The following is a 10005-nucleotide window of genomic DNA, read 5'->3' as shown; positions in this document are numbered from 1 at the left end:
TACCACAGCAGAAATCTCAATCTCTGTTGGTAAGACTTAAAATTTTCTCCTAAATTATGCTAAAGAGACCATTTGCACAGTGATTTTTTTACAAAAGGAAACAGGCTTGTCCTGTGCTCTTTTCCTTGTGAGGAACCAGGTAAAGTAAGGCAAGCAAGTTTTCCTAAGTGTATAGAACAAAATGACAAACATGAGGGCTGTGGGAAAGGCAAAGGCTAACACGGAGCCAGAGAAGCTGATACCAGGCAGTTTAGCCGAGCACCAGGGCCAAACAGTAGAACTTCAATACAGAGCTGAACAGAAGTTGGAGCGGGGACCAAGATTAAAGCAGACAAAGAGATGATAGGAAGATTTCTAGAGGCAGGGCGCCAACTCACCTGGCTGATGAGGTCATCTTTTTTAAAAGGGCTAGGATGATGTGAACAAAGTCAAACTATGATTCAGGATAGCAAATAGGAAGCATTTCATGAAAGCTGTGTGAGAGTAGCAACAGGTCAAGCAAGGCATCTCGATGTGATCCGGGCATCACAGGAAACAGGAGTAGCTTTATCTCCATGGGGCTTAGTGTAAAGATGCTATCTGGCTCCTTTCTCAACCAGTTGCCTCAGCTGAGGCATCACAAAAATCAGCACAAGATACTCCAGGGGTACTCATTATCTTCAAGTCTCCTGATGAGTTAGATTTCCTCAGAATAAGTGAATGGAAATAAAACGTAAGACAATCCAGGATTCATAAAAGCTTCACCTTGGCAGAACTCCTGGGTGGTCTAATCTTCCAGGATTCTGATTTGCTGTGCTTTCCTTTGAAACTAAATAGAAACCTCCAACAGGCCCTTATTTCTGCTTCCGAAACATGTTGAAGTTTGTCAAGAGTTTAGCTTATATTTTGGACAAAATGGCATCACTTAAGTTAATGTTCTTTAGTAAATACTGATTAAAGATATGCTCAAGAGATTTGTATTTGTATTTTCTTTCTTCAGAAGAGAAAAATTTCTTCTAAAGATGAACACAAATTGTACAAGAAATATTTTCCATTAAACTATGTTGTGGTTCTTGGCCAGGCGCAGTGGCTCACACCTGTAATCCCAGCACTTTGGGAGGTTGAGGCAGGCGGATCATCTGAGGTCAGGAGTTCAAGACCAGCCTGGCCAACATGGTGAAACCCCATCTCTACTAAAAATACAAAAATTAGCTGGGCATGGTGGTGGGTGCCGGTAATTCCAGCTACTTGGGAGGCTGAGGCAGGAGAATCGCTTGAACCCGAGAGGAGGAGGTTGCAGTGAGCCGAAATGGCACCATTGCACTCCAGCCTGGGCGATAAGAGCGAGACTCCATCTCAAAAAATATATAAATAAAATAAACTATGTTGTGGTTCTTACTTTGTGAACTCCAGAGAAGTTAAATTCTTCTCCACCAAAACCCCAGTAAACAGTAGGCCAGGAACAATGCTTAACTGCTAATACAACGTTGAGGCACTATTAGCTAAACAACACTAACAGACCCAAGTCATAAAATTTTTCTACCAAACATTATATAGGAAATATTGTCATCTTTTCCTTTAATTGCATTCAACAGAGAGCTAATTCATCAATTGCATTAACAGGTATTTAATGACTTGGGAAGAACCTGAGTGATCTTAACACTGGTGGCATGAAAGCTGTGTTGAAACTATAAGTTGTTAGGTATCTCTGCAGCAGTAAATCAGTATATTTATTGGAGAAGAGCTTTGGGGAAGAGCCATCCTTTCATTTTTTTTTTTTTTTTTTTCAAACCTGCTAATTCCAAACAGAACTTTAAATTCACAACTGGCACCTTCCATTTCCTTTAAGGAATTGGGCAATTACTATTTGTCTCAGTCCATTTGGGCTGCTCTAACAAAATACCTTAGACTGGGTACATTATAAACAACAGAAATTTATTCCTTACAATTCTAGAGGCTGGGAAGTCCAAGATCAAGGTGCCAGCAGATTCAGGTCTGGTGGGGGCTCATTCCTCATAGATGGTGCCTGGTTGCTGTGTCCTCACATGGTAGAAGGGGCAAATGAGCTCCCTCAGTCCTCTTTTGTAAGGGCACTAATCCCATTCAAGAGGGCTCCATCCTCATGATCTAACCATTTCCCAGATGTTCCATCTCCCAACACTGGGGATTAAGTTTCAACATATGACTTTTGGAAAAACATGAACATTCAGATCATAGCACTATTGCAACCTGCAATTTTTAAACATGAGAATAGAGCTGATGCCTTTACAGAGAATGAAAGTGTTCCATGTCTTAACCTGGATAGTGGTCACATAAAGTTGGGATTCAGGCAAATAGCTAGATATATAGATAATCAATTAAATAACATGATGACATATAAGCCAAGTGCTAGGGAACTACAGATAACAAGAGCTGTGTTTAGAGAAGGAAGACAACCCTATCCGGGGACAAGTTAGGAGGAGGTTTTATAGGAGGTGAGATTTGAGCTGGCGTTAAAAGGCAGGTAACACCCAGACAAGAAGAGAGAAGAGACCATTGCTCAAAGCAGACATTCACTGTGCCCAGAAGTATGGAGGGGAAATGACGTAGGAGCCAGTACATATATATAGTAGACACAGGAAGCATATTTCTTTGACTTTCATTAAAATAGCACTTTATTTACATATTCTTCACTTTTATTAGGTCCCCATCCTTCAGCAAGCTAAGCTAAATTGTAGTATGTAACGATTTCAAGTCAATTATTCTGAAGAAATCTCTTTATTCATATGACCTGTCTTTTTTCTTTTCTTTTTTTTTTTTTTTGAGACAGAGCCTCCTTGCTCTGTCACCCAGGCTGGAGTGCAGTGGCGTGATCTCGGCTCACTGCAGCCTCCACCTCCCGGGTTCAAGCGATCCTCCTGCCTCGGCCTCCCGAGTAGCTGGGACTACAGATGCGCGCCCCCACGCCTGGCTGATTTTTGTATTTTTAGTAGAGACCAGGTTTCACCATGTTGGCCAGGATGGTCTCGATCTGCTGACCCCGTGATCCCCCCGCCTCGGCCTCCCAGTGTACTGGGATTACAGGACCTGTCTTTTTTCATAAGGATTGCAAACAAAACAAACAACAAAAATCTCTGGTATTTGGAGCATCCCCTTGGAATTTCCATGACATGACCTTATCACGGGTAATCTCCCAGAATTGAGACTTTGCAGCACTCCTTTTTCAATGAACCTTAGACAATCATTTATTTTCCACTAAATCGGTTTAGTCCGTGGAGCCTGCACTTCACTAGAAAACCATTTGGGAGAAGGAGAGGTATTCATTCAAAATATCTTGGTTCATCGAGCCAATTAAGAATCAGAAAAGAGCCTGGGCATAGTGTCTCATGCCTTTAATCCCAGCACTTTGGGAGGCTGACATGGGTGGACCACTTGAGGCCAGAAGTTCGAAACCAGCCTGGCCAACATGGTGTAACCCCATCTCTACTGAAAAAAAAAAAAAAAAAAAATCAGCCAGGCGTGGTAGAGCATGACTGTAATCCCAGTCACTCAGGAGGCTGAGGCAGGAGAATCACTTGAACACAGGAGGCTGTGATTATTGTGAACTGAGTCTTGAAGCAGAGCAAGACTCCATCTCAAAAAAAAAAAAAAAAAATCAGAAAACATAGCCACCTTCATTCTCACTGTTGCTTTACAATCTTTTGTCTTAGGTTAAGTCAAATTTAAAGCGAGTCTCTGGTACAGGAGTGTGATATTCTTGTCTCTGTTTACTTCAAACATAAGTTTAAACTACTCCTGTGGACTAAAATAACCTTAGCCAGCCCTACATTTGACTTCTAGGAGAGTTTATCATATTCTTCATGGAAAATTTCTTTTTTGTTTCAGTTATCATGGAAATGATAAGATCATGAAAGGAAGACTGAGCACCTGGAATGCAGTTGTAATGAGTGGAACTAAACTTCAAGTTTAGGTTAGTTGAACTAAGTTAAGTTTACACAGAAGAGAGAAGTTGCTGACAGCCAAGAAAAAAAACTATGTAAAATCAACCACTTCCCCACATGCATTTTGAAATGTAAATACATTTAACACCCAGAGAGGTGCAGGGGAATCTAGCTATTTTGGGCTATTCTGAGCAAGGACAGCTGTATGTTCTGAAACATATGGCTCCACATTTGTAAAAGGGAAAGGGGTGAGGCAAGAAACCACAGAATGGCATATTTGAGTTGGTCATTTTGAGATTCTTAGAAGTTCTGACATGAAAAAAATGACTCCCTAATACTCAGCATGACAAGTATCAGTCATTGGGGAACATTCTGTCAACTGGTATTTGAATTGGAACAAGTGGAGATAAGGTTCTTTCTACACAACAGGCCGGTTCAGTTCACCTCAGTTCACCGTAATCAGCAGGACAATTCCTCCTTCGCATTTTGTCCCTGTTTATGTGCTTGGGTGAAGGGGTTATGGAAGGGAATGGATCACCCTTTGTATATCACATGAGTTCTTTCAAGGTAGCTAGGAGCCAAAAGACTTGCTTTTCTGGTTTTCTCATTGTTTCCAGTGCCAACAAGGCTCCCTGGAACCTCCAAGCTATGACATGATTATGCTCATTATGAAGGGCAAATAGGACCAGCCCTCCAGACACTCCAACACCAAAACTATTTTTATTAAGGATTTTCTCCACTTACCTGGGAGTGGTTAGGTTTTGGAGCTTTGTGGAGGTATTTCCTCTCACATTCCTACCATCCTGGCATACAATTGTTGGACACCTGCCTATTTCACATCCTCCTTCCTCCTTTTCTTATCGCTCCCTGAGGTGCAGTTTACCCTCCCCTGCATCCCCCACCATCTGGACCAGAGTTTCTGCCTCTCTGAACCTAATTATTTCTCTTATTCTCTTGAACTACCGCTTCCCTTTTGCCTATGACTCATAACCTTTTATTAACAAACAATTAATTCTTTGCTCTTACAGTGTTCCCAGCTCAGTTTTTCTTTTCTGCATTCTGTTAAGTGCACACTGACAGGTGAATACCAAAGTATTTTATGTTACTACCCGCCCCAACACACACACACAAACACACACACACACACACACACACACACTTAGTAAGCCTTTTCTTAACCTCACTGGGGTCACCATGCAAGTAATATTTACAATGCCAGAGATTGAAGCCTGAAATACCCAGCTGAAAAATCTTTAAATTTCAGAAGGCAAATGAAAAGAGAAACATAAATGAGTAACACGACAATCTGACAATGAAGAAAACCAAAGAGGAAGAGAGCTCTGAATATAAAATGGCTAATATTAAAGAGTAAGAGTACATTTGAATGAGATAATAAGGGAAGGGAAAAATAGTTTCTCAAAAGGGGCAGATGTATTGTCCTGATTTCTAGATCATAACAGGGACCCAACAAAGGAGAGGGTATCAAGAATTCTTCATTTTGAGTTGTCCGTCAACCAAGGCATTCTGGTGGCAAATCACCTAATCTCTCCTTACGTCTCCACTTCAGTATCTATAAAACTATATGTAATAAATCTAAACTATGGACCATGTGTAGTCTAAGGAGTACCTGATTCAAGATTATTCAGGCTGATACTAATGCTCCAGGTTATTTCTGTTATGATTGATATTGTCAGAAAAGCCCAGAAAGGATTTAGAAATATTTGATGATGAGATGTGGAGCCAGGGAGGGATTGCAGAGGAGTCTTTGCATCTTTGACTTGGAGACTTCAAAAAAATACACTCAGGCTGGGCACAGTGGCTCACACCTGTAATCCCCACACTTTGGGAGGCAGAGGCAGGCAGATCACTTGAGGTCAGGAGTTTGAGACCAGCCTGGCCAACATGGCAAAACCCCGTCTCTACTAAAAGTACAAAAAAATTAACTGGGCATGGTGGCGCACGCCTGTAATCCCAGCTACTTGAGAAACTGAGGCATGAGAATTGCTTGAACCCGGGAGGCAGAGGTTGCCGTAAGCTGAGATCATGCCACTGCACTCCAGCCTGGGCAACAGAGCAAGACTCTGTTTAAAAATAATAATAATAATAATACTCTCAAAGGGACACCACCAGAGGATTGTATCAGCAGGATTTATCCTCAGAGTTGATTGATGGATTCCCTGTCTATCTGGGAGTGGTTAGGTTTTGCAGCTGTGTGGAAGTGTTTCCTCTTACATTGCTATTGTCCAGGCAGGTTCATTCTGAAAAGCAGCTTGCTGACAGGGGTGTGTGCTAGCTGCAATAGAGGAACAATGATTGTTAATTAAGAAGAGGACCCAATAACAAGAAATCACAAGTTCCTAGGTATCAAAAACTTGCCTGACTACTTATCTTAGCAATGCCTTTAGGCTCTTCAGCCAGTTCTGCCTGTCAGACCTCAGAGAGCTATTCTAATTGGTACAGAAAAGTTTGAGAAATGATGCCACAACAAAATGGCTACTATTTCCTAGAGAGAGTTGCAACATGAGGAATTATCATTTGAAAATTCATTCAAGGTTTTTGAGCAATTCATCTAAAGACATCTCCGGTGAAAAATGTGTCCACGTTTTCATAGGTGATATAATATGAAATACTTTTCATTTGTGCAGTACTTTCAGTTTGTATGTGACCCACATATATTCTCTTATTTGCTCCTCCTCTGCCCTCCTTCCACCCCAACAACACAATGAGGTTGGCACTATTATCCATAGTTTACAGATGATAAATCTGAAGCCCAGATACATTTGTTCTTCTGGGCCCATGTCACAAAGTTCTTAAGAAACCTAGCTAGGACTTCTTCTCAGATTTTCTGACTCCAACTTCGCTGTTCCTTCTTTTATCTTATTGCTGCTTAAGAAGATACAAATATATCAACTTAGAAAAAAATAAGAGTTAAGGAAAAAAATAAAATTAAGGCAATGCATGTTTGGTGCTTGCATAAAATTCCTGATTTGTGATATTAAAAGTAAGCTGATTGATTTCTCCAAATTATGATGAGTATTTCTAGACATAGGCTTGGTTTCTCAAAAAGGATTAGCTAATTCCACTAAAAAATTTCCTAAGCAAGTGTTTCATGAACATTTTTAGTCACTTGACGACCATTGATTGAACCAAACTCTGGTCACACTAGCCAATATATAAAAATATTATGAAAATGAATTGGATGGGGAGAGGAAAACACAACCATAGATTGACAAGACAAACACCAAATCTTTACAATACATAACACTGGGAGGTGGGATGATGGTTGATTTTGCTTCTTAGTTGGACTTTTCTGAATTTTTCAAATGACCTACAATAACTATGCATGACTTCTATAATTAGGAAGGAAGTTACACATTTTTATTTATTATAAGAATGCCATGTTAGATGAATGAACTACAAAATTGCAATTAAGACCAAGAAATCACAACAAAATACATTAGTAACAGAAGAAACCATCCTGAGACACCTCTCCCTGAATCTCTTGCAAATCATTAAGGGACCCCACCCTCCAGGTCATCATTAAAGGTAATTGTTCTAGAGGATTCTGAGGGAATAACACAGTCTATACTTACTCCCTTCCCCAAACCAGGGCAAACAGCCAAATGTAAACATATTTTTAAATCTTGCTTTATTGTGTTGTTTATTCAAACTCAGTATTTTAGAAATGTATTCACTTGAGACAGAAATATAAGCAGCCTGAATGTCGGGGGGTTTGTTACAGGAGCACTGCCTGCCAGGAGGTGTGGAATCGTGAAGGGTGGTAGGTAGAGCAGGCACGGGGTGGTATGTAAGTTTGTGCAGGAAGGAAATAACGAAGAGTATAGGCTTTGCCCAAACGTATGGTGTTTCTGAAGGCTTCCTAATGTCTAACCTATGAGGGCACACACACGTGGAGCATCCCTGGACCCCCAACCCCACCCTTCCTTCCTCTTGCTCCATTCTTTCCCACACCCTTTCCACTTCTGCCCTTTGCTTGTATCATAGCTTCACTTGTCAAGGTTCTTATATGAAGATCTATTGTGTCATTTTAAAGATTTGTAAGGGCCCACATTGCTAAAACATAAAACGAACAAGAACTGACTTGTGTGCATAGAATAGGTCTCTTTCCTCAGAAAAGGAAGTGGCTTGGGAAAAAAAAATCCACAGGGTAGTTTCCAATATCACTGCATTCTGGAAGTCGAGCTACAGGAAGTAAGTTGGATGCTTACTTAATAGCCCTCACCAACAATGGTTTCTGGGACCAAAATGAATAGCACTTTTTGTTTTATTTTGCTTCTACCTTACTTTATACTAATTATATGAAGTGGGTTTTTCAATGTACTCTCTGCTTTTACATTCTGTCATCAGCTCACTTCCTCCCTCCCCTCTGCTTCCACCAGTTGGGGAAAAGTCTCTCATACATGATTATTGGCAAAGTGTTCCCACAAGTCATTAATTGAATCCTATTTCCCATAATAGCCATAGTACAAATTATTTTACATATCCAATTGCAAAATAGATGGCCCTGAATTTGTTTTTAAGACACTCATGTTATACAACTCAACTAGTATGGATGGAAGAAATCTAGTCTTTAGCATTATATATTGGTGTCCTACTTCGTCAGGATCAAATTGATAAATATGAGAAAATTAAGCTAGGCGCTAAGTTTCGTGAGGGTATGGACCATTTCTTGCCACCCACCCCAATGCCTAACACAGTCCTGGCATGTGGATGGCATCAATAACATTTGAACTAAAATGTAATCGAATTGAATAGAAGTTTAATGATATCGCCAAGCTTAATTAGGCTGCAGCACTGTAAAAAAAAAAAAAAAAAACTGGATCCTAAATAGACTAGTAGGTTCAGAAAACCCTGTCTGGTGGGTATCCGTCTGCACAGCATAAACAGACTGCTGCATTGACTGGAGAGAAAATAGGGAGGTAGGAATTTGCCTATGCAAAGCCAAGAAGCTGGCACTTTCCACCATTGGGTATGCAACCTGGTGAAATTTGGCAGTCAGTCTTAGCCAAAGGGGAAAGAAGCCACTCTGTCTTTAAGGACAGGCTTTCTGGAGAGACCTGCTTTCAAAAATCTCAAGGCCGTGACAAGTCACCACAAATCCGTCCTTTGCTAAACTGACTCTAAAGTGAAGCAACTGACTCCCTTCTGTGTTCCAAAAGCTTTTGCATATTCAAGAGTCTTTTTCATACAGTAGCTCCAGAAAGACCTTTTTGAGTTTTTTTTTTCTTTTTTTCCATTTTAAACATCTTTTGTCTGGCAAATAAAGTCATCCTTCATCATTTTAATGTGTAAAACATTTCCAGCCAAAATGTGATTGAACTGTGCCAGATCAAAGGTTATAATGCAATTTTTCCAAGTCAGTAGGAAAATAGAATGTTAAGCATGAGAAACATTCTGAGACAGCAGGGGTGAAATGTAGTTCCCTCTCTACTGTGAACAGGGTAAGAGAAGATGAAAACCCAGGAAAAACAATTCAGCAAAAAAACAAGAACATTCAAAAGCCCAGAAGAGAATTCTGAAGTGCGGAGAAGACCTGGAGAATGTCATATTAACGATGAGTGGCAACTGAAAAAAAAGAAGAAAACCTTTCAGGAAGTAGAGGATACACGAAGTCAACAGGAAATGAACTGTGGGTTATTTAAGGTTATCTGAGAGCTAAATGTGCCCTAAGTGTGACCCAGTAAAGGAGGAAAGGTCTCTATAGAGATGCTAAGAGGTTGTCTGCTGGATGCATTACAGTGGGTATTAGACTTCTGGTTGTTTTTTTTTTAATCAATATGTGATCCAAGAATCACATCAAAGAAGGCCTCTCCTCCAAGCCCCATAAGCCAAACATAGGCTGCCTACGTTTGAAAGACCTGTACATACACAGATCCCATCCCTCAACTGCCTCCGTGTGTTTTTAATGGACTCTTCACAAGCCTAAACTGGCTATGTTCCAGCCATGAAGCATGAGGCTGGAGAACAGCTTTTTTGTCTTCACCAGCCAAGCATTCACTTCCTGTGAAGCCAGATAGATAATGAGAGGGAAACAAAACCGCGTTGCAGGGTCATCAGTCCAGGCTTGCCGCTTCTAAACAGAAAT

This window comes from Pan paniscus, chromosome 2, assembly GCF_029289425.2.
Source record: "Pan paniscus chromosome 2, NHGRI_mPanPan1-v2.0_pri, whole genome shotgun sequence".
Classification (NCBI taxonomy): domain Eukaryota; kingdom Metazoa; phylum Chordata; class Mammalia; order Primates; family Hominidae; genus Pan; species Pan paniscus.
The sequence above is the reverse complement of the archived record's forward strand: the minus strand, read 5'-3'. Positions refer to the sequence as shown.